Raw genomic sequence first — 26,791 nt, 5'->3', positions numbered from 1 at the left:
TGTTCCAGATTAAACTACTAACAGTCTATAAAAGGAAAAAAAAAAAACCTCGCTCTTGAGCAGCTGCAATATTAGAGTAATTTCAGACACAATATTATAACACTGTAAAGAACAAAAAGCTAAATCTGTTTGAGAAGAACAGCACAAGTTCTATAAGCCTAGAATAACTGCTGTCTCTAGAGAATTAAATAAGAAGCTGGTGAAGACTTCCTGTTTATCTCAGAAACAATGTCATTGTCAGCTTGTGAGTTTTTGTTCTCTTATTTTTGCAAAAAACCGTCACACATGTTTTTTCTGGTCATGGCTCCAAAATGACTGAACATAAGCTGATGAAGTATATAAGTGAGTCATTTCTACTATTCACTCTTCTGTATTCCTGGGACTATTTCAGTCACACAATAACATATCAGTACAATTTTGTATTCGTTGCCACTTTGAATTCATGTTATGAATGCTCATACCATTTCAACCTCAATCTTGCCACCTAGTGGCTACAACGACAACTACTGTTTAGTTTGCATAGGTCAGGGTTCAGCAACCTCAAGAATCAGAAGAGTAATTATTGACCCCTCTCCACCCATATAATTAATCTGGAGCCGCAAAACCTATTTGGCCTAAGAAATGACGATAATGTCATGTATTAAGTTTTATATATAGATAAACTATTTATAAAATAACTATAATTCATTGCATTTATGAAATGTAAGAACTATACAAAAATAAAACTGCTTTTACCCGCTTTTAACACACTGGCACATGGAGGACTACCTTGAAATAAACCACAGAACTTTGTAGATCTATTTGCATCCCTCTATTATTTGTGGAAAATTGATAAAATATAAAGTAACCCAGTTTGAAATTATTAAAACGGTGTTATGATATGCCATGCTTGAAAAAAAAGCTCTGTGTGTAGTATGTGGATGCAAAGATGGATGTTGTTAATGGCTTCACATATTACAAACACAAGTTTGTCTGGTTTAGGGAGTTTTTTTTTAAATATCGCTTGTGATGTAGACATGGGACGTGATGCACTATTTTTAGCTGCGTGTCATATACAATTCATTTCAGAAAATGAATGAACATTTGTTTGAAAAAAAAACCCAAAACCAATACATTTCAACTATGAAGAAAAATATAATCTTGCTAATCTGACCACTTTATATATTTTCTAAACCCAGGAATCTGTGGCAATTACTAGTTTGTACATCTTATGGCATCATACATACGACCATGTAGACCAAAAACTAAATAGCTTTAAGTGTATTTATTATTTATCAGTTTGTATAAGATAATGCTTTTATTCCCTTTAGGCTTCTCACTCTAGGGCAGGGTATCACGTTTTAAAGAAAACATGGTCCATGATCTCGCCTTCTTTTAAACACAGCATATGTGGCTGAGGTGATAGAATATAGAAAGTATAATATTACATGTTTTTATAACGGTATTTATAAGATGTTCTGTCATAATAATCACATTATTACATTCTACATTAAATTAGATTACATATATAAGCTAACTTTTAATTACAGTTACGTTATATGATTTTAACCCGTTTTTGATATCAATAGTTTTATTTTGTATCATAAATTCATAATTTTTTATTGTGAAGATTAGATCATTCCATATTAAAACAAACACTTTTACAATTCACTAAAATGTCATCGTGAATATCTTTAATAATAATAATAATTTCGATATCATAATGGAATATTGTGTTTTGATTTTAAGCTCTTGCTACTGGACAGTTGTTGTTGTTGTTTCCCACATTTTGTCCTCTAGACCGGCCCCCTCTTGACCAGACTAGACACTCACTGGCCCCCATGTCATTTGAGTTTGGGTTGCCAAAGTGTATGATCCGTATATTCGATACCTTTCCTGACGCATCCCTCCCATTTTATACACGCTTAGGTCCCGGCACTAGGAGTACCCTGGATGTGGCCCCCCTGTGGCTGGGGTCAATATAGAGTGTCCAATGAGCAATGGGGATTGGGAACCTTGCCCAGCCTTGACCCGGCGTGGACTCAAACTGGCAACCCTTAGGTCATAAGCCAAATTCAGGTCATCATATAATATAATATAATAATAATAATAATAATAATAAAAATATTTACTTCCTTCCATTACTTTTATTTTCACCACAAGCTGTTCTTCTGTCCATGTACCACACACTTGGCTTCGATTTGTAGTTTCTCTTATTCCTCTTAAGGGGAAATCTGTTTCGCAAAACATCTTTTTATACAGAATGTTTTAAGAGACTTTAGGTGGCTCCAGGCAAAAGGAATCTGTGGGGCCCTACATCAGCCCAAAATAAAACAAGCTAGAGCGCATCTGGTCTAATTAGTGTGTTTTCTAACCATGATGGCTTTTTACCCATAATTGATCACAAAATCTAATTATGAAAGTATTGCCATTGATTTCAACAGATTTTCCATAAGACATGGCAAGAGACATCTGGCTTCTGGAACTGTTTGTTGGTTTTGGAAAAATGGCCCAATTAAAACAATGATTTTTATTACTCTGGGTGTGAAAAGAATACACAGCATGATCCGAATGATTGGACCTGTTGTATTTGAGTAATCGTGCCGCTTTCACGTTGCACAGCCATCATCATCCTGCTGCTACTGCTGAAATACTTTTTGGGGCTAATGAGAATGTAATGTAAATTAATGAGATCAATGAGAGTGTGTGTTTTGGGGGGGGGGGGGGGGGGGGGGGTTGGAGGAGGAAGAAGGGAGAGAGTTAATTACTGGTGTTTATTAAGAGAGGCATACCAGTCCAATAAGAATACATTATAGTAATTATAAAGTAGTTGTGGTTTAATCTAGGCAGAGTGCTGTGGGCTGATAAACAGAGGAGACGTGACGGTCTGTCTTTATCCATACGCATATTTTCTTTGCTGTTCATAAGGCCACCAAATCCCCCCCCCCACCACCACCACCACATACACACATTCTTGTACAGCCACCTTTGCGAGGATACTCATAGATGTAATGAGTTCCTCAGCCTCTTACCAGAACCTTAACCATGACAACTAAATGCTTAAACCAACCCAACCCATTTCCTTCACCCCGAGCCCCTTCCCACAGGCAGACACTACAGTCTGTCTCCCATAAGCAGACACAAACTTATCAACTGACTTGTATATTTTCTTTTATTGCACATGTACATATGCATTTGTTTTATTGTTATATACACTGTACTGTCCATGGCAGATTTCCCACCAGGACAATAAAGACTAACATCGTGAGGGTGATGATAGCTCAGTCACTTTGCTTCTTCCAGATAATGCAGACAAAGGTTACAGTGTCCAAAAAAGAGATGATTTTTTTTAAATAACTTCTAAGGTTACACTGAATAGAACGAGCAGAGCAGTCACTTCCACTTTTATAAGCAGTAATGGTGCTTGTGCAGGACTGGCAGCCAGAGCCTGGTCTGGTCGAGTAAAGCTGCAACTCTGTGGTAGAAGGAAATAAAGCAGCATGCCTGGTGTGCTGCTGTATTCCCTGTGTGCCTGTAATTCTTTCTCTCTCTCTCTCTCACACCATCTGTGTCTTGTGCCTATCCATTTTATTTTACAAACATAAAATCCATGTACACTCAGATACACACACACACACACACACACACACATTTTGTAGAGTGTCTGACCGTGGTGAATCCCAAGGTGCAGCCCATTAGGGCACTGAAAACAACACATAACAAGGAGGCCTTGGGGCATTTTACATTTCTTTTTTCCAACATTGTATTTTCACTTTCACAGTCAGTAATGTGTTTAAACGACTGAGTAAAGCATTTTGTCCTTTTTCCCCTCCCTTTTTAAAGAGAGAAAACAGGACTTGGTAATAAACTCTGCATCGGCAAATAATTTGTCTGCTGGTGTCCTCGCCTTGACCAACATTTTCCCTGTCAGCTCCACACTTGCCTACTACAGCTGATCCAAGCCTCTGAATACCAAAAATAGATTTTCAAATGCAGGACCCTCGGATGCTACGATGATGATGAGATTTGACCCTAATCTAAAGTCAGTGCTTTTTTTCAAAAGCATATCCAGAGGAAACTTGATTACTCATCACCTTTTCAGCACAATTCACCGACAGATTCATTTACAGGAAAAGTGTCATAACAGCGCCATGCACATACAACTGCATACTTTTCAGAGCCTCTGTTTGAAGTAACTGGGAGCCGCTCTTGTTGCAGAGAAGACTACAAAGATTTAAAGTGACTGGGGAAAAAAAACATAAAATCCCCACAGACAGACACAAGGACTACAACAACACTCAGAAATGCAATGTAGGCAAAGTAAATACATGAATGTGCAAAACAAGAAGATGGAGAGGCAAGATGACCCCAGAGGTACAAGATGAAACATGACTACAGGAACAAACTCAAATTGAATATAGACTGCTGTGATGTATATCTAAAGGAAACCAGAGCAACATTTATTATAACATTCAGTATATTAATCTGACTATTAATACACTGCAGATTTAGAGATATCATATGTAACATTTCTACATTAAACTATCTACAACTACTCATTGACATTTGCAAACACACAGGGAAACCAGATGAGACAACAACACAATGGTCCCGCACAGTCTTGTGCTATTGTTTCGATTGGGAGACTGCTAGAGACAGAAATTTCATACTGTGCATTTAAATTGAGGGTTGGGAAAAGGAATCTGAAAATCGAGAACACAGTTTCTGCTAACATTATTTATAAAAAAGGAACGTAACATGAATACAAAGAAGCACTAAATGAAGAGACAACCACAAGGATTTCCAAAGATTCATCCATCGTTATTAATCTTGGTTTCTTGCTCCTGTGTGGAAAAGGTGGAGGCCTTGTCTGTGCCCAGCAGCCGTGTAATTCATTAGTGCCCATGAGTGTATTGTATTTTGAGGTTGCATGCATTCGTGTATCCATGCACCATCTGACCATCTAAAGTTTCTAAAGGCACTTGAGAGAAAAGTGGATTTTCACAATAGCATCATCCTTCATTCATTCCTTCTTGCTTCATTGCCTCACTTCAGTGCCACCCTTTCATCCCTGAGTGCATCTAGCCAGAGGTCAATCAGCTCCTGGCTCGTCTCTTCATGTGTCCTGTGAGCCTGGGTGAACTCAGCTGAAACTGACAACCATTTGATTTTGCTTTGCAGACAAGTCTTGCAAGGAAGCAGTTTTTGTCAAAATCCCTAACCCTAAAAATCAAAGCAATCATAAATCCCTGGCATACTAAAGAGGGGATTATTGCAACGACAACAATGAAGTAATGTCCAGCAGGTTTGTTAACATAAAAGTCGTTAGACGCCATTACTTGATAGCCATTACTCTACTAGAAAACTACAATAAGCAAGTTGTTGTGCATACGTCATCCGGATCATTTTTCTAATTGGTTGTAGGGCTGTTCAATTGCATTTTCATCTATGTGCATTGGTTGTGATTGAGATGCAGTCTGGTGTTAGCCAGGCAAGTGTCCTGTGCCACATGACCCTCTTTCATTTCTTATTTATTATTTATTTGAGCTCCTGTTTTCTCTGATTTAATTTTTCTCACTAGCATCTCTTAAAACTCACTCAGCTCTGCTTTTCATTTCTTCGCCCGTCACTCTCCCCCTCTTTCCTCCCCCAGTTGTCCATCCAGGACCTAAAGTTGATAAGCAGTAGTGGAACACACCAGAACAGGAGTGTATTACAGTTTATTCAATGGAAGGACAATTTTCCTGCTCTGAAATTGATTGTATCAAGTCTGTCAGGATGTGACAGCTTGACATGAGTTTTGGGGACTGTAAAAGGTTGCAGTTGTAAGAGAGAAAATTGTTCTGAAATCTGATGGATTCTTTTTTTTTCTCAGCAAATCATGAGCACACATGTTTCTACGTTGTTCTGTACTGAGTCTTATTCTCTTATACCAAGTTTTAATCTCCGCCTTTGTCCTCTTTCCTCATCTCTTGACCCTGCCACATCTTGTTCTCTTCCTCCTCACCTTCATCCACCTTTTTATTCTTTTGTCTCTGCACCCTTCTCCTTCCATACTTACTCCTATCTCCAACTTTCCTCTCCCTCCAATCCCTCCTCCTCTTCTCAAACATCATACAATCCCCTGCTATCCCAATCTAGTGCACCCTCACTGTCCTCCTCCTCCTCCCATTATCTCCCCCTCCCTCCCTCTCTCTTTCTCCCCTTCATCTCACCTCCAGCCTGCCTGAGCACCCTCCTCCTCCTCTTCCTCTTGGATCACACAGCCCGCCTGCTTTCGTTCACTTTATATTTTCTTCTCTCACTCTCTCTCTCCCTCTCCAAAACCCCCCTATCTCTCTCTCTCTGCTGTCTCTTGTCTATTAGCTATCTTTCTCTCTCTTTCTGTCTCTTTCTCGCTGTCTGTCCTCCACTTGACTTCAGCTGTCAGGAGCTTGCAGGCTCGTTGCTCTTCTTTCAAACCAGTGAGGATTCAGAAGCACTTGGGACGAAGACTCTGTCACTTGAGGTAAGTCTGTCTCTGTCTCTGTCTTTCTCCCCCTGTATGTGTGTTAGTGTGTCCATCTGTCCTTGTCTGTGTGGTCATTGGTCATTTACCTGCATCAGTCGTTGTCCAATGTTCCTCATTGAATGGGAAAGTGACATGACTGTCTGTGGAAAAGTGAAGAGAACGAAAAAAAAAAACCGGCTGTACTGATGCAGCAGGCACATTCGGCTGCAGCATCAAAACAGACAGGAAAAAAAGAGTGAGACAGAGTTGGAGAAGGAAAGAGATTTAACAATGAACCAGAGTGAAATATTTCAAGTGGAGGAGAAATTAACTGAGAACAGGATGCTGATGTCTCCCCACTGTAACAGCTGCATGCCTACAAACGTAGCGGTGCCTGCCTCTTCCTCTCCCGTAAAAATCCCATTCACAAACAGGACCTGAAAACCGGAGATGTGATTGGTTCCCTGAGCTCTGTGTGTGCTTCAATGTGTGTATATGTGTGTGTGTGAGAGGCCGGGGGATATGGATGGGACTCATTACATTCACGTGCGGGAGATGCTGATGATTTTAGAGTAGAGATTTGACTGAAACGATGCATAATACAGCCTCTTGTACTTTGGCCACGTCACAAAAATAATGCAGAGATGGTGAATGTATGGAGACATTTTAGTTTTTCATTTTCAAAACGTACCACCACAGTGACACAGTGCCAGATGTGGTCACAGACGGGGCTGTGACTGGTGACTTTGCACCAGACTTCAAATCAATTTTACCCCCTTTTTAACAATTTCTGTCTCGTTGCGTCATTCTCTGTGCTGCTCCAAACTGTCATTCCTCTCCCTGTCTCTGTCACTGGCACAATCTCACTGCCGCCGTCAGCCCTCCCAGATTAACAGCTGTCTAAACAGCGATGGTCTCCTGATTTGCCAGTGCTGGTCAATTACAGAGTGACATTTATTTGGAGGGTGGGGGTTGGTGCGCTCTATTGCAGAGATGGAGGTAGACAGATGCAGGTGAGAAAAGGATGAGGAAAAACCTCAGAAATTGTGTGTAGAGTTAGAAATAAATGGCAAATGAAGGGCACATTTTAATTTGTTGCTGGATCTAGACCAAAAGTCTGGGGATCACCAAAGTAGACCCATTTTATCCCCCTGAGGCTCTGAATATAACAATCCATCCAATAGCTGTCAGTTATTATACTTTGAGCATCAATGTCAGACACGTTATGAATTAATAATCAAAATTAGTCATTTATGGGGGGACTATAAATGAATGTGACAATGTCACTGAAATAGTCAGTTCTGGACCAAAGTTGTCAAAACACCCAACACCTAAATGGACCACTCATGGATGGATAACCATCTTGTCTTAACCATTTAGGAAAACCAGGATCATTCTATGAGTGCCATTTTGTGATTCCCCTCCAGAGGTATACACCTCAGACACTGACAAATAAGAGCTTATGACTTTGCTTCCGAGAACATTTTTCTGGAGTACAGACTTTTTCTCTTGTGATTTGATAAGATTTTAGCAGTGCGGAGCAGCAGCAGTCCATGCTGCAGTCCATTAATTCACACTCATTCCATTGTTTGACAACAAAAACATGAAAACATGGATGAGAACAGCTTTACTGGGAGTTCGGCTGCATTAAAATTCTTAATATGCGAGCGCTGAGAGCTCAAGAGAAGAATGCAGATGAGGACTGAACACAGCTGATACGAGGCAGAATGCAATTATATAATGTCAAGAAATCATGAATATGCGGAGCGTTATACACATTAAACGACTTTTAAACATGAGGCCTGTTTATCTTATTGACCTAGTCCTTTAATGGAATGTTCACACAACATGACATTTTCATGTGATTTGATTTACATACCATGTCAATGCAATGACACAAGTTGATGCAAATTTTGCGAGTTGTGCTGAGCGACTCAAATCCAGAGAGCATGCAAGATTCACGTTGTGTGTCTCAGTAACTCCATACAATACTGTCAATGCAATGTAATGTCTTGTGCTAGAAATGGATGACATGCGCTGGTGGTTTTCTTTTGGTTACTTTTAGTGTTAGTTTCAAGTGAGTAGTCCCCACTTGTATTTACTTGTGTTACTCATGCGAGTGCCGTGAGTTATCGCAAACCCTAATTATGCGATTAACACAGAAAAAAATCCCTTTGCATTTGGTGTGAATGCACTTTCAGGCCTCTCCATCTTTTCTGTGTTCCTTGTCTGCAGAAAGTTTCTCCAATTTCTGCTCATGGGTGCCCGGTTCCATTCAGTAAAGGTTGGCATTTGTCTGCCATTTCACATTAATACCTGATTCTTTGCCACTCCAATACATTGTCCTATGCGGTGAATGAACGTTTGACGCATTTTTGGGCTTCACATGCAAGTCATAGTGTCATGTGTCAGGATACTGGCACAAGAACAGTAGATTTTATGACGTAGTCAAGCTGCAACTGTAGTTGGACTTAACTGTGCATGGAAACTCACTGAATGTGGCTGTGAGAGTTGTGTGTATGAGAGAAAGTGAATTGTTATGCATGTCAGAATGTGACTTGCAGGAAGGAAGATGGGGAGAGGGACAGTGAGACTTTAGTCAGAGCAGGATTTAAATGAGTGTGTATGTGGCTTTGTATTATTATGGGCTCTGATTTACTGCAGTAGTTTAAAGTGCTCTGCCACACGGTTGGTGCAGTGGTTAGCACTCTACCTTTGCAGCAATTAGACCCGGGTTCCATTCGTAACAAGGGCCTTTCTGTATTGAGTTTGCATGTTCTGTTTTGCTCATGTGTGCCTTTCGCCCTCTCTCAGCTGGGATTGGCACCAGTGCCCCCCACAACCCTCATATGGAGGATAGAGTGAAGTGCTGCTGAATTATGGTTCAAGGGCGCTCTTGTGGCCTCTCAGGTGAAATGTGAAAAAAGTGCATCTGTGATCATGTGTTCGTCCTCCATACTAACATCCCTGCGCTTGTATATCCATGCTGTGTCTGTGTAAAGTTCAGCCAACTGTCATCTTCATGTGAAAATTACCACAACATCAATGGAGAGGTTTTCTCCAATTCTTGTATGTTAGTTTACAAGTTCAAAGATTCAGCAGAGACGGTTGTCGGTAGAACAGCCAATAGGAGCATCCTGTCTCTGAACTGCAGTTGATTGTTCACGGTCTCCTGTCATGAGCCAGATTTCTCTAAGGCTATAAACGGAGGCTGGAGAAGGTGCAGAAGTCTAGTTATGATATCCTGAAAGGTTTTTATGAAATATTGCACGATAAAACCCACAAATATATTGCATACACCAGCTTAAATGGTTTTCATTATGGGGACATTCAGATAAGTGTTCTGATATTACAACAAATTAAAAAAAGTTAATCACTTACACCACATTTGTTTAGCTGGCTAATTAGTCATAAATCAAGCATGTGTTTACATGAAACAACACCCTCCTTTCAGCTAGGCCAGTGCACAGAGTCATAACACTATATGTGGTAGGGGTGATGATTATATGAAGACGAGTATCAATGGGAAGCCTATCACTTAATTGCCCTCTGTCTATTTTCTCCCTGCTGCTTATTGCTCTCCATAGACTGAGTGTGAGTATGTTGGAAACCTGCCATTGGGTGGGAAAGACATTCTGTGAGGAAATTGTGATCATAGGTGAAACAGTATCGGGAATAGTTGAGTTATTTGTGTCAAGGGGAAACGTGGCTAATTAAACTTAAGTTCCTCGTTATTTAGCTTCACCACCATCGTTTTCCTCCTTCGGACCCATTTTCCTTCCATAATCTATCTTAAATCTGTCAGTTATAATCTTCTTTTCCTCATTCCTCACATCGTCTTCCACCTGTGCGCTGAAGCTACACTGTGATTGCTGAGCATATGGCCACATTACAGCTTCTCCTGCTCTAAAGAGGTTGTCTGGATAATTAAAACACGGTTCCCAGCCTCGAAACTGAAGACACTGAGAGAATTTGCATTTGCGCTAACTTTGTCATGAAAAGCACAATTAACCCAGTGTTCAGGGCACCTGCTAAAAAGCTCTTTAATAAGTAAGAGGCAGTCTATTTTTGCTGAGGTTATAGACTTAAAGGAGAATCGGAAGACTTCTCTCTTCCCACTGAAACAGTCACAGTCACAAATACAGATGCAAAAACTCAGCTGATAGCACAATGGCCCTAAAGAGGGCTGTGACAGAGACTCATGTTCTCAGGACTCAAGAGTCGTTGCTGGTGAGTCTTCATTTCCAAGGTCAAGTACAGATGTCGCATGAGGGGACTGGCATCTGGAGAGCGCTTGATGGTCTCAGTGATGAACAGGGTGATCAGAATGAAAATGTGCCTGATGCTGCAGGTTTGAGGCTTGTGTGTGTGTGTGATTGTTCCTCTGCGTATGGAGAGACCTGCTAATATGAAATTATGAGTATGAAGAGAATCTATTGAAGCACTGGAGCCTGTGGTGTGGCTAATACTGGAATGAATTAAAGCATTGTGGCAGTGTGCGGTGGTCTGGCAGAGGGTGCTCAGCTGGACTTTGTGCATTCATATGAATGAAAAGGACACAGGTGTTATGCTGCCCATTCATGGCTAATTTGCAATATCTGGATTACTTTAAATGCCTTTAGTTCATGGGTGTTAATCCTTTTGGCTTAATTGCCACAGTATTTCGCTCATGCAGCACACAGAACCACATCTGAAGTAAAGTATTTCTGACTTTGATTCTGAAATCCCAACATCCTTGCAGTACAAGTAGACAGATGTTTATATGGATAAAGAGTAGCTCATTTCATTTCTTCATCTCTTTCTCGTGCTTTGAAAGCAAAGCACTTGTATCCCTTGAAGGGGAACTTGGGTCCAAAGGTTGTTAGAGCTGTTTGAGGGTATTGGATGGGATTCTGTGCACAGCGGTGTCAGAAGTGTGAGTATTTTTGTGGAGGGCAATAAGTCGATACTAACTTTTGACTGTCAAAGAGGTCAGTGCTGCAACAGGAGGCCGACCACTTCCAATTAGGACACAGTGACCTCTTAAATGAAATCATTAACGAACACATGGTCAGGTGGAAGCGAGGGCGAGCAAAGAGGGATTGGGACTTTTCCTTTTTTTAGAGCTTGGATTGTTCTATTTCAGTAGAATTAAAAAGGATGATGAAGTGACCCATATTTTCAAAGCCACTTAAAGCCTCTGTCTTTGGGGAACAACGTTTTGGTATGAATAGTTCCACAGCTCCCTAAACAGGGACTGGAATAAATGTTTATTCAGTCAGCAAATGTAAAAACAAGTAAATTTAACCAAAAAAAGTCTTAAGGCCATTTGTTTAATTATGTTTACCATAAGTAATTCAATTCACTTGAGTGAAAGTACTATTTTTTAAAATGTTTTATCACTGTTTCAAAACGTTCATCTCTGGTGGGCAATGTATCCTGGGATAGGTTGGGCCATCAAGGCGCCACCATTAGAGTTCATGCAATTCTGTAATGCAACATTTGGAATAAAAACAATACCATTTTGGCCGGAAGCCGCACTGTCCAAATCCAGAGACATACATTATGTAACTGGCAGCATATACAGTTTACCAGGCAATATGCCAGGCAACTCCTCTTCACTGGCTCTAGTCATAAAGAGTGAACACGGGGGATAGCTGTTGTGCTTTGTGCTCCTGAACATTTAGGGATAATCAAACTTTGAGCGTTTTACTGGATACAAAGGATCCTGAGAAGAGTCTGCCCTCAAAAGTGCTCAAAGCAGACATCGTATACAGAGCGACGAGAACCCACAGTCGTGTAATTGTTCTCCGGTGAAGGATGAGAGAAAGTTGAAAGGTGGAGGTGTGGAATAATGTCCACTCCAGCTGTCTCCATACTTGTGAAACACCACAGGTGCATTATAAGGGTCAGATATATTCAATCTGTCAAGTTCTGCGATATATTGCTCTTCCTGATCTTCTTGGAATTAAAGTGTGCAGTGAACTGTGACGGCTTGAAACAGGCACCGGAATATTTGTGCAGAAGCTTTTCTTGTCACCATGGTTGGTGTAAAGCTGAATTATGTGATGTCCACCGCGCTGTAGGATTCTTCGTTGCTTGCATGTTGAATGACTCATTAAGAAGAGCCTTTGAAATGGGATGGCTAACCAGGCATTTTTCATGAAAATGTACATTTAAGAAAATCAACCTGACTCACAAATGATTATTTAAAGTGTGTGAGCAGTTCTTGGCTCCCATCGCAACAGAAGAGAAGAAGCGTGGGGGGAAAAAAGAGTTAAAGCTGCTGAACAGAGCCAGTTCCCTGTGTGCAAAGCACACTTATCTTAAACGAGCTCAAGCTAATGTGGAGCAATGAACTGTCAATGGTCAGATAGGGCTGCATTATCCCTCCCTGAAGTGAATGACAGCTCATCTGAATAGCAAAGATTAGGTTCCTCCAAAGCAGCATTCGTTGTGAACAATATCCATCAATCTCTCTTGAGTGTCAAATCCCCGGCCACATCTAACCCCTCAGGAACAAAGGCCAGTGATGGTAAAGAACCTTTCCTTCCATATATCACTTTATTCATACACTCCCCTTTCATCTGACCTTCATTTCCTAGACCCAGTCTCTACATTAAATTTAATCCACAATCCTTATCTCCTCACCTACTCTGCTCCTTAGCTTGCTTTATCTCCGTTATCACTTGCTGTGTCATTATAGTGAAAGTTTCCGAACAAAGTATGAAACTGAAGATCCGGCACAATCCAGCCAGGGCCTTGTTCAGGCCCAAATGTGGACGTCCCCTCTTTCCTTTTCTGTCTTATTTGGGTGGGTGCAATGGTTTAAAACGAATGGAAGAAAAATCTGCTCATGCAATTGTAACATGTTACTAGGATAAGATATTGAAGTGAAAATGGTGTGGAGGAAAAGTGGAATGTTCTTATTACTATTCATTGCATCAAATAACTCATGGAATCAAACTTTGCTTTGATATTTCAGAATATTTCCACCCTGCAGTAAGCATTCACTGTATCAACACTCTTTTTTTTACAGAATAGTTCTATTTGTCGGCTGCACCCCACTTTTCACAGAAGATTGTGAATAGTTTGTGGGGTTGAAACATTTTGTCTCAGTGTGCAGTTGGTCTTTGTTAAGAATAACTATAATTGGAAAATGTATAATAAAATTGCACTGTTCCTCTGTGGGCTTTATTCTTTTGCAGCAAGATGCATGATGAAATTAAATAAACAAAATACTTGACACTGAGATATTTACACACAGAACTCATATGAACATGATCAGCAGCAGAAGCATTGTTAAACTCCTCCGTGAGGCCTGTTCACTTCAGTGTCGCAGTGCCAGTCTGAGGCACCGTTATCAGACGGTTGAGTTGGACAGTGCTGTGAGGAAGCTATTTTCACTTTCATAATGCACCAGTGTGGAACAAGGACTGCAGCAGACTTTTGTCAGTGGGGTTTGGGTGCATAACGAGATTTAATGTAATATAATGTGTAAGGAATACTAATGTGGAGAGGCCGTTTTTGGACTTCTAATGTCTCTGAAAATGTTAACAACTTTTTAACTATATTGTCCTTTTCCACTGACGAGGAATCACTTCATTAATCGCATGAATTGTGTCCGCCACATACCCCTGTTTCATCTTGTTTGTGTGAAGCTGTTTCTGGCTGACGTATATAATCACAGAACAAAACTACTTCAACTGGTGCCTTAGTTGGTACCATGTCAAGCGCTATTCCAAATCTTGTCCATAACCTTTGAAATGTTCTACTCTTTGTGTTGGCAGAGCATAAATACAGTCTCCTTTTATCATTCGGGAAATGTGCTCACCTGTATTTTGCCATTTGTTCTTGCTTTTTCTTCTTCTCTACCAGCTTCTTATTTCCAGGTCAAATCAGGGCTCCTTGGCCAGTATGGGTCTAATTAATATATACATGCAATAGTAATTCTAACTCCAAATGCATGTGGTAGTCTGACTTTGAGAAATTTATTTTAGTGAGATTTTTAGTCAAGTATACCGAGAGATTTTTTTCTGTCTGTATACTCAGTGTTTCCCTTCACAGATATGTGCCAGGCTACTGCACATTTCTTTCCTTTATTCCACATGTCTATCCTCCTTAACAACCCCCCACCCACACCATTTTCCACCCCGCTCTCTTTTTTCTCGCTTCTCAAAAGAATACCGGTCCTGGAAAACAGGCCTGAGGCAAGTCCTGAGTACTTCAGTGTGGACCAGGCACCAGAATGAAGACGAGTAACAGCAAAGGAGAGGCTATATGTTGTGCATGTCCTGCATTGTGTATGAGCACTCAAGAGTGTGCTACTACTCTGCAACTGTAAGGATTTTGTGCTGCAAGGTCAGTGGAAAAGCTATCCCCTCATCCCGCGCTGTCTTGCAGCACTGCAGGAGAGCTGCTGTCAGTGACAAGAGGGTATCAGCTGTTGTCACTGCTGAGCAGGCATCACTCCTGGGGTTAGCAAAACAGGGCAGCGCACTCACACTGGCACAAATTGACATCCATGTGCACACTCGTGTGTGTGCTCATTGCTCATTCAGACAACTGATTCCCATGCCCCTACACGCAGCATGCCACCATGTCTCCTATGGGGTTATTGATGAGGACTTGAGTTGTCATGTCTCCGACTCCACTAAACGCATCATTAACCAACTGTGAGATCCCACTGCGGCTCTATATTTAGTCCTAAACAACCACCATCATACTCAAGCACAGTGCAGACAAGACGTGTGTCAATACACACACACACACACACACACCAGTTTTGTAACAAGGTGCAAAATTTAATTAATTAATAACACTCAAGATGAATGTCTAATTAGAAGTAGGAGAAAGAATAAACTCTTTAATAATGAGATGACGACAGTGTAATATGTTCTCTTACAGGAGTGCATGTTATGTTACCTTGTTGACTCAAGGTCAAACTCCTGTCTTTAAGGAGAAACAAATCTGCAGACAAGTGTAGGCAAATGCTCCCAAACAATCAACGTCATACTGTGTCTAATGAATTTAACCAGCCTTTAACTGTGACTCTAACATTGCCTCCTCACCCGTCCCCTCTTCCTTTTTTCCCTCCCCCTCCTCTCCTCTTTCCACTCGCATCACAGACATGGTTCGGAATACAAATGGTGTTTTCCTTTCTTTACTTGGTGTTGCCTATAATGCTCTAGTCCAGTGGAGATTGGGAAAGGAGAGTCAAAGTGTACCCCCAAAAATAAAAAAAAAACACAATTATAATGAGCTGGTTAAGCAGACAAATATAGTAGAGACACACAGAGATGGATGAATATTTAATGAATATGGGAAACGAGGAGACTACAGATACAAGGACAAAAGGTAAAATGCATATTATGTCTCACTTGAGATGATTTTTTATAAAGGATTGAGTGACAAAAGGGACCTTATCCCCAATAGATGGTGAAATCTGCATAATGCTGCAGTATGGATTGTCCGCACGATCCGCAGTGGTGTTGGTAGCAGTGGATCATTCTATCCGATGTTCAAAATAAAATATTGATTAATGAGCCCTTGACTTTTATCCAAAAGATCGCACAAGTCATTGAGAGCAGACTTATTCCTTGACTATTCTGTCACAGGTGAATGAATAAGAGGCAACAAGAGGTAAATTGGTGGGGATAAATCTAGACGTAATTAAGCTTCTATATGCAATTCATTTTAAGACTAAATCTTTAAGCTTCTTTTAAAACACCAGGCGGATATTTTACCTTCAATATGTTTAGTGCTCACTGAGGAGAGAGTGGATTTGTTGAGCTGGAATGGATTAACAGGTCAGCATTGTTGTAATTCAGCAAAGGTTGTGATTTATAACTTAATTTCACCCATGATTGACTGCAGTATTTTTGGTATTTTGCTGTATTTCACAGTTGTAAATCAACACCACACAGAGTCACAAATGGCAGATTAAAGAAAGAATTGTCAAATCAACAAGGAGAAAACTTTGCGGCTCCATGGCCGCGTAATAGTGCCACGTAATAAAAACTTACACTAGACGCCCTATCTCCTTAATTACTTTTTCTCCGAATCATACTCTGTATTTTCTAAGTTTTACACAGCATTTGGGGGGGAATTCCACTGCAGGAAATACACTTTAACTTTGAATATAAAGGCACTTATAAAGGCTTGTTTACTGACCAAGCAGAGAAAAGTAAAGTGTTTATTAGGATCAAACTAATCAATGGCTTGGCTGGAGCTGAAAAGTAAATGTAGCAAAACAAATAAAGGATTTGGAGACATAACGCAGTCATTTTACTCCACAAGTTCTAAATCAAAATCATGGAAATGAGCTGAGGCCAGTTTGGATGGTGCAAACATTGTGTCTCAGTGCCTTTTTAGATATACAGTACATGCAGGTGCATGAGGGACCTCACCTGATGTGTGTCTCGCCTCCCTCTCTGCAAGACTACGTCTCTAATCACCTGCAACACTAAGGTCAGGAATGAAAGGGGGAGAAACAAAGGCTCACAGGTGCCTCACATATCCTGACACTAATCAAGATGTTGGTGCAAGGGAGGAGTCTGGCAAAGTGCTGCATTCACTTCCACTGCATGTCAAGGAGGTCGTTATTATTTTGGAAAGTTTGGAAACTTCTCTCGACTGTATAGCCTTTTAATATTCTTAGAACAGATTATCACTTATCAATTATGACAAAGATGTTATGTGTATGAACCATCATCTGCTTAAAGGGCCTGCTCCTCTCCTGGCAAGGAAAACACGTTTGATACTGATGCCTGAGGTACTGATGAAGTGAAATGTTACTCTTTATTGGCAAGAGACTGTGCCTTTTAAAGAGAGTATGCAGTGAGCCAGATCATTCATTCATTCATTCATTCATTCATTAAAATCAACGAAACATTCCGCTCCTGGAATTCTCCATTTCTCCTTTCCTCCACAGTTGTGTGCCTGCAAAAAAAAGTCCCTTCTGACTCTTTCTGACCCCATTTACTTAAGGATCAAACAATTTCCATGAGGGATTGCCCCTAAGTGCTGTGGCAGCAACACAACGCACAAACAACCACTGGCACGACCGACGTCTGTCTCATTTGATTTAGCGATTTTCCTAAATGAAAGGCAAAAGGCCAAACTGGACTCGATCACTTTAAAGCAGCCATGGCAAAAAAAAAATAGAAAAAAGAAGGGCTTACATCACACTGCTGTGAGCCAGCCAGGCATGACGAAGACTGCAGTATTTTCAGCGAGGGAGACACAAGCTTTTACAGGCACATGGATGCACACACGTACACGCACAGTGGTTCCATTATACTTTAAAGATTAAAATTGCCTGAATTAATCAGTCTTATAAATGTATATGCATATGGCATATGTGTTTCCATTTTCATATTTGTTCCTGCTCTGTAAGATTTTGTCTGTATTTGCATTTACATTTACTACATGTGTGCACTTGTCTATGAAAGTACCTACACGCCTGCTTCATTGCATTCTCAGTTGTACAGTAACCTGCTCTGTAAGACTGCATGCATGCATGCTTGTGGTGGGGTAGGGTAGGGGGGCTAGTCCTGTGTGTGTGTGTGTGTGTGTGTGTGTGTGTGTGTGTTTGAGCAGCAGTGTGGCCTTCAGGCTCTCTCTCTTGTTATGCTGTAGAATAGAACGAGAGGTTAAAAAGGATGAGGCAGCACATAAAAGACAGAATTACAAAGATCACACTCATTGACCTGCAGCGTCCAGGATTCATGGTGGCACCGATCAAATAAACATAATACGAACAAAAATCAATAGTCAAAGTCAAGGTCGGACCAGGGCTCGGGACCTGAAACGACACCCGAAACTTCACCTGGTCGATAATAAAGATATTTTCAATCAATTCCTGTCATTCCGACAAACAGAAAACAACAAATATAATATTGAGAATATTATATTGGGTGAACTACACGTAAAAAAGTGCAGCATATATAATTATATGATAATAATGTAGTATAAATCCCACAATAAATCGATGAGCTTTGTTATTGATTCAACAGTAAATTTGTATTTATATCTGCATAGGTAGATTGTCATATTGTCATTGAAGTCGTGTTTCCATTGTTATTCTCTAGAAGCCTGTCTCTCTGCCTTGTTTGCAGCTTGACACGTGGAGCTTCCCAAGTCAGTTGTATTTTCTGCTCGGTGGAGCAACAGAGTGGAAGAGGACACCTCAGTGATTCATTTCACTTAAACTTGGTCACATTACTCAAGTCCCGAGAAAAACAAAACACTGCTGCGGCTGCTGCTCTCTGAAACAGAACTGAACCCTCATCTGCAACTAAGCACAATGTCCTCAAAATACTACACTATGGACACACACAAGTTCATTTTATTTATTTTGTATTCGTTTATTTGGCATGGACCATGCAAATCAATGATTAATGCATATTTGTGTATTGTTGTTTAGGATAATCTGCAGTCCTTGCCCTGATGTTACAATGATTTCCCTGAAAAGCAAAAGTTGGCGTGTAACCATTGATAATACATTATCAAACAACAGGACAACATTAAACAGCATTTACTATATGAATATAAATGTCATGAGGAAAAACTATTGTTTAGCTGAGGTAAAAGGATGATAAATGGGATCATATATTATGTCTTCATTGTTGTTTAGCTGGTGTTCCTCTGCATCTAAAAGCCTTTTATCTGATTAGAATCATTATTTCTGGGTCGTTTCCATTTTGTGATAAATGTAGATAGTCTGACCCCCAACTCAGGCTCACACAAATATCAGTACAACAAGTAATTCATACATTCTCCTGTGCAGTCACACATGTCTAACTGATTTCCAACATGAATAATTACTTATTTTCAAAACCTTTACGTGCAGATACAGTCATTTCTCTGTCTTTCCCAACAAGTAATAATAGCCGATTTTACACCTCATTGAACCCAGAGGCTAAATTATGATAACGCACTTTTGGACACTATTGATGGTGCTGTCTTTTTAATCAGCTTGAGGGATTAATCCAGTTGGAATGGAGGAGGAGGAGGAGGAGCAGTAATGGCTTGGCAAAGATTCTGAGGATGAGGAGATGACATGGAATACATATTTGCCACATTGAGCTTAAAACCTCAAAAAACTGACTAAACCCGAGCTTAAGCAGGTTTTTCCACATACATTCATCTTCCAACAACGGACTATTAGGGCCAAACCTTCGAGCACTTTCGAGAACAGTCGCAATATTATAAGAATAAATAATTATTCATGCAAAATCTCAGATGATCAGCTGCAACCTGCGTCAAGAACACAAACACGGAGCATTTCGTGAAGTTACATTTCGATTTGGGCTTCACAAATAAAGAAATACTTAATATTTTTTGTCCTATCAGCACCACGTTGTCTTTAGCATCAGGACTTTGAAAAGATTGTGAAAGAAACTGAGTTTGTTTGGAAGAATGAATCACACAGGAGGAAATCCTCTCTTTTGTGGAGGAGGAAATGGCTGCTCGTGGTCGACTGGAAGGCTATCGCTGGTTACATCTGCGCTCTTTAATAATAATGCATTTAATTAGATAATGATAAAAAATTATCTCAATGTATTACCACTTTATTCTTGTAAAATTACGACTTCATTCTCGTAATATTAAGACTATCCTTGTAAAATTACGACTTTATCCTCGTAAAATTACGACTTTATTCTCGTAATATTACAACTTTATTCTTGTAAAATTACGACTTCATTCTCGTTATATTAAGACTGTGTCCTCGTAAAATTACGACTTTATCCTCGTAATATTAGGACTTGATCTATGATTGTTTAATATAAAAACTAAAATACAAAATAGTAAGCACTATAACACTGTCACTGAGGTCCATGGTGTTCTTGTTGTTTTTTTTCGGTCTCTGATTCCCAACCACAGTAGAAATGGTGTCAATCGCCTTAAAAAACAGAAGCAGATTCACAAATCCATAATTAAACCTATTCATTTTATGCTGACAGGCCCGTTTGTGTTTGTTTGCAACATACAGTATGCATATGTGTGTGTTTTTACAGGCATAGAATGTGTTATAGCACAGAGTAATTGGCAAAACATGACAAGAGGGAACAAGGAAAGGAAATGCACACAGGAAGGTTAATGGAATGTTGGGGATATTGGCCCGTGTGGGTGAGAGAGAGACACAAAGAGAGAGCGAGTGAGCATTTCTCCTGTAGCCATCATTCAATGAAGCGCATACACACACACACACACACACACACACACACACACACACACCTGGAGTGTAAGAGCACATCTGCTGTAGCCAAATGATCATGCGCCAGAGGGTTTGTGGGGACACGGGGACGAGGGAATAGAGATAAAACTCATGGGGAGGGAAACAGGGACTTAGGGGTGATGCAGAATGTGCCAAGAGGATGATGCGACGGCATCAGTGTGTGTTGCTGAAAGAAAATGAAAGTGTAAAATTAATGACAGAGAGAGAGAGGGAGAGAGAAAGGTAGAGAGAGGGAAGGACGGCCAAATGAGAAAGGGGAGATGGATGGGGGAAGAGAAATAAATGATGATGATGATTTGGGTTGCAGGGACATATTGTCTCTGTGTTTTCAAGAGGATGGAGAGGAGCCATGCGGACAAAAGGAGGGGGATATTATTTAAACAGTAAATAAAGAAACAAAGCAACAACCAACTCCGCTGCCAAAAAAACAGACAATGGAAAGAAGAGGCAGGAAAACCTCACAGTGCCATCCTAATGCATGATATCTGTGGAGACACCACTTTAAAAAGATGAAGATATAAATTAGACTGAAGGACACACACACCTCCTCCCTCCTTTTTTCCCTCTCTCTTCCAAAGTCACTTAACCCAAAAGCATCTTTTACATTATGGTATGGCTGGCACAAATAACCTACTGCATTGGATAATTAAGTTTGTAGGTGATGAAGGCCTGTCCTCATCTGAATTTAGCACACAAAGTAAGGAAGCTTGTGTTTGGTGGATTATTTTATTATTTCTTTGTTGAAACAATTGCTTCTTACAATTCTTCTATTTCCCTTTTAAACGGTGTCCCATTTGTAAGGAAAATGCCTCTGTGGGTTGAGCAGCCGAGTTAAGGATGTGGGTTGCGCCATGAAAAACTTGCCAAATCTTCTCTGCCAGTGCCCGACAGCTTATTCTGCTATTGACGCTTGTTTGATGTCGTTTATTGGATTGGATGATTGAAGTCTGAAGAAACAAGACATTTTGGCAATTTAACAATTGAAGAACCATACACAGCCACATCAGCCTAGCAGGACAGGATGGAATCCCATTCTTTAACCAACATTCGTCGCAAGTCAGCCGATGTGGTTGTGTCGGTCACTCTGGCACGAACGGCACGCCCAAGTTGATCCCACAGGTGTTGAGGTCAGGACTGCAGGCAGGCCATTCCATCCTCTCCAATCCCAAATTCTGGAGGTGGTCTCTGATAAACCACCGGTCTGGGGGGGCAAGAGTTGTCATCTTGGTGACTAGCATGAGGAGGAGGTGCCAGACTATATATATATGTATATATATATATATATATATATATAAAGCAGACCAGTGTGAGTCCTTAGTGACACAGTTAAGTATTCTGACAAAAGTTCTTTCAAAGAAGAAAATGGTCAGAACTTTAGCCACTTCTGCTGTTTTCCATGAGTCTGCATGGCAGCTGCAGCACAACAAGCATCGCCTGCTCATTGAGGCATTTCATCACATCCTTAACTGAATGGAGAACGACAGGATGAAATGATCAAAGGCCCTGATGTTACTGACACCTGTGAGTGAGTGAGTGAGTGAGAAAGTAACCAGAATGAATTGAAGTTTGAATTTTCCCTCTGGGACCCATGAAAGAAGGTCAATTTAGACAGGAATAAATAGAGGAATAAAGGATAATGTGATTGAGTCATGGAAAGCTTTCTGCCCTTGTCGCTGTCATTTGAGCATCTGAGTGTCATCAGTGAAAGAGGAGACATTAGTTCTCCTAATTACTCCCCTTGTCTCTCTCACTCTCTCTCTCTCCACCTCACTTCCCACTCTTCTCTTCACCTGCCTCATCTGTCCCCTCAGACTCCATGTCAAGGCTTTTATTGGCAGGCCTGGTTCCAGAACTACTACAACTGAAATCCTCCTGTGTATGTGTGTGTGTGTGTGTGTGTGTTTGTGGGTGTGGGTGAGTGTAACAAAGAAAAAAGAGGAAAGAGGAAAAGTGTGTGTGTGTGTGTGTGTGTGTGTGTGTCTTGGCAACTTTAATTAAAGATACATTCTGATATTTTCAACCTGGACCCTATGTTTATAAATACAGGTGTGTGTGATAGTTCTCAGCTACATATTCAGTCACGATAAAAGGTGAATAAATTATCTCCAAATTCCTTGTGTAGTAATTCAGAGTGAGACCTGAGTGACACAGACTCTTACAGCAACAATCAGAACCATTTATTGACAAAAATAAGCACCTTTAGTGGACATAACATAGGATGTTGCAGTTGCTCCATTGATTAAGGTGTTCAGAACCAATCTACTTAACACATTATTACAGTTTTTGTAAGTACTTTTCACTTATACACCAAGATTTACAAACATACAGCCCATGTTGAAAAGTCCCGGTTCCAGAGGAGGCAACATCAAGCAATAAACAATAAAAGGAAAAGGACAAAACTGCTGTAGAATGATAAACCAAATTCTGGCAGGGTATGAAAGGCCTTTATTCTTTCCATCACTTACTTCCTTTGTTTCCTGCTCTCTTTCTTCATTAAACCTCCTCCTCTTCATCTGTTTGATCCACAAAATGAACGACGGCAGTTAAGAATTTTTCAAATTCTGAACAGTATAGAGTTACATACTGTATTCTGCAGTCGCAGACACAGACTCACATAATTGAGCAGGTATTCTTCTTAAGATACTGCATCATCTTCTAAACATTTGGACAGCCTAAACAAATCATTATCCCAGGTTTTGGTCTCCATGAGGACAACTGGTCCTGACAGTGTTGATACCAGGAAAGGTACTAAAGAGACTAAAGACAACGAGTAGGTTGTCAAACCTTCGGTGCTGAGTGCTGATTCCATAGGTGCAGCAGTTACCCTCCAGGTGATACCAACAACGGTCAAACTATTGATCATTCTGTGAGAAAAACTCACGTGCACACATGCACACGCAAGTGCGAGAAAAAGCTTCTCTGACTAAATAATGTTCACTCCCACATTGATGTTGCACTTGAGGCTACAGAATTATGGATGGCAACACTGGCAACAGTCGCTGTTCAGCCTATACACATAAAAGTAACACTATCCCACTCAGGCACATGTTCCTATGTAGATGCATGTACTCATGCCGTGTACATGCATCTGCAAGAAAAGAGAAATTAGTTTTGTTCTCAAGGTGGCAAGAACAGAGATGGTTCTGGCCAGGACATTTCTTACTTCAAGTGCTGAACTCGTGGGGATGACAACATTTCTGCGTTAACCACGCCCATTTCCGATTTCTGGCCAATCACACAAAAGTTCTGCTCAGATGATGAAGAAGAACAAGCTGCAAGGACGAGAGCTTCAAAAAAATAAGGCCATTATTCTTTTCTTACAGCCCTGGGAGAGGGAACAAATATCTTCTGTTTTTGCACAGACCTTTTAGACTGGACAGCTACGCTGCTCAAAACAAGCATTCATGACCAAAGTGTTATAATGCTTCCCCAAGGCAACTGAAACCACTGAGTTAATGCCCGTGAAAACTGTGAGGTCGGAGCAGTATGTCACTGGATTCTATGGATTCTAAGTATGTGTTAATTAGTTTTATGTGTATGACTTTACAACATTCAGTGCGTTTACCTGCACAGTTTAATGGAGCTAAGGCCGTAGTCTGACTAAGACAAGCAGTCGGACAACTTGCTGACTCTGAGTGTACATGCAGAGGAGAAAATCGATTGCATTTATCAAGGTATCTCAGTCCGACTAAGACTAGCTTGACTAAAATTGGACTTTTAACATGCATGTAAACACACTGATTTATACACTGACTGCTTAGAAGGTTGGCTTATGCATCACGACAAATATCCCAGTGATGGCATTTATTTGGTAATAAAAGAACATGATGCGTGGTTTGCAGTGGCTGGCTAGAAGTGATAAAAAGAAAAATGACCTCGAACACTGGATAAATTGGAAAAACAAGTGTATTCAGACGGAGACAATCTTGTATGACACAGTTTGTAGTGAGCGAATAGCTTAGAAGCTAAAACCTTGTTCAGAAACTAAATTTGTGAAGGAGCTTTGTTGATGCTGCAGAGCTGCTGATACAAGAAAAATGGCCAATTTTTTCATATAAGTGAGGCATTTTCCTTCCAATTAAACAGCCCTGGTAGGAGAAAGATAACCCACACTTGCTCTAGAACCACGTTAAATTTTGCTAATAATAATCTACAACCCAGGATGCTACGGGAAAGTCTTTCTCTGTGGTGATTCATGTGATCCTGCAGAGGGAAACGGAGAGAGAGAGAGAGAGAGAGACACTTCAAAAGATTTATTAGGCCTGTTCTCCCTGAGAAGTCATGAATGATATAGTTTGTTCAAAGGCGCACTCAACCTGTTCAATTATCAACTACACTCTGCACTATCTCTTCTACAAAATGCACTGCAGCGAGTCATGGGTGAACTCTTTTCAACCCAGGAATCAAAATGAAAACCATTTTCTCTTTTTGCAGAGCATAAATTTAAGCACCCGGTGACATTTGCTTGTTACATTTAGATAAGACGACATTGGCTCTCTTGTGCTTGACAGAAGGAAAAAATGACTTCATTAAAACCTCTTTACTGTCACTGCTTCTGCATGCAATGACGGCATGAATGGATTGACTGAATGCACTTTTATCTAATCAGATCATACTGTGATTGTAGGTGTGCACTTAATTGTGTAATAAGTCATGAAACCATGGGACATTAGCAGGGAGTGGATCGATGCATATGAAATACTGGTGCCTTAACTTGTCCTGATTATGGTTTCTCCCTGGATGACTGCTCCCTTCTTTGCTACAAACATCAGCACAATGAGGGTTATAATTCTGTTGACCGTGTTCAAGTCAACATTATATAGGCTTTTCACTGACTCCCTGACGGAGTACCAGACTCCCAGGTATTTGGTTGTTTTTTGTTTTTTTTTGTTCCATTTAAACCCTGTGATTGAATTCAGGCTACACCTCTCTGAGTCAGTGTTCACTAAAGCTGAGTTACACTACTCTCACTTTCAGGGGATTGCTGTGCTTTTTACACTCTCTGACAGGCTGGGTGTTGTGAATCCTAAGTACACTGGTCACACACTAGCCTCTGACAAGTTTGCACAGTAGATAGGTCGTATATAAAAAGTGAACGTAGTCTTCTAGTTTGCTGGAGGAGGCCAACCTGGTGGCTTGAAGTAAAACTGATAAGCCACCCGGGGGAGACTTGACTGGTTGCAAAACCAAGTCCGTTTGAATGGAGGTCGATGGGCATATGTGTTATTTTAACGTCAGTAGGAGTTTATTGTCTCAATATCTCGTTTCAGGTCTTCTTCAATTGCACATTAAGTCAATTTTGTAAATGATGCTCCCTTTAAGAGGAAATAGACAATAGAGCAAAGCACATATGAGTGGCCACTAGTGCGATTGCCTGGTTGCAGGTGACGCTTGTGAACTTCCGATATCAATATCAACATGGTGCTTGTTAAATCACGAATGTCAAGGCTTCAAAATGGGAGGTCCCTCCCTCCTGCTTGCCGCTTTGTCTAGTCATTAGAACCCAGGTTGTAAAACAAACGTGCAAAGTGACGACAAGGTGAAACTAGGCTTCCTTTTTTTTGTCTCCGGGCCAACTGCTGAAAATGTCTTCTCTCAGTGCGTCTGTGATCTCTGGTTTGTCTCCATTTTGTCCTGCACACTGCAAGAAGAACCTTGACTGGAATCAGCTGCAACTGCAATGCGGCTGCTCCCAGTGCACAGCATACTGTTAGCCAGTTAGCATTAGTTGAGTTAATGGACCGTTGACTCGGGGAAACTTCTACTGTCCATAAAGAGCGAGTGAGTGCGGCATCAGCAGCATGTGACAGCAGAGCAGGGGCTGCTTTCTTTAACATTTACTTCATATCTTTTACAACGTGCAGCATTGTGTGGTAAAACCAACAAAGACAAACAAAGGTATGGACCTGAAGCCGCCTGTGTGATCTGTTGATATTCACCACACACACAACACTGCAAACACATTTCCCTGAGCACATTGCACTTCAAGGTCAAAAACTTCTTTGTGCATTTATTAACATGCATCTGTACCTTTTAGGGCTATTGTGTATGTACATATTTTCCCACTCGTGTGGGTGCTTGGCACTGTGAGAGTGAGGAGG

The 26,791-nt window shown here is 40.7% G+C and overlaps 1 protein-coding gene across 1 annotated transcript in view; it reads left to right on the top strand.

Moving 5' to 3' along the window:
- Nucleotides 1-6,161: 6,161 nt before the first annotated feature.
- The window catches only part of pvalb6 (parvalbumin 6), a 36,824-nt gene continuing 16,194 nt past the window's right edge, over nt 6,162-26,791 (top strand). The window contains exon 1 of the mRNA XM_058654521.1: nt 6,162-6,487. The gene's annotated coding sequence lies outside the window, so the exon portion shown is untranslated. The remainder of the gene's footprint in view (nt 6,488-26,791) is intronic.

This window comes from Solea solea, chromosome 16 (genome assembly GCF_958295425.1).
Source record: "Solea solea chromosome 16, fSolSol10.1, whole genome shotgun sequence".
NCBI classification, from domain to species: domain Eukaryota; kingdom Metazoa; phylum Chordata; class Actinopteri; order Pleuronectiformes; family Soleidae; genus Solea; species Solea solea.
Note: the sequence above shows the minus strand (reverse complement) of the source record. Positions and strands in the feature narration are given on the sequence as shown.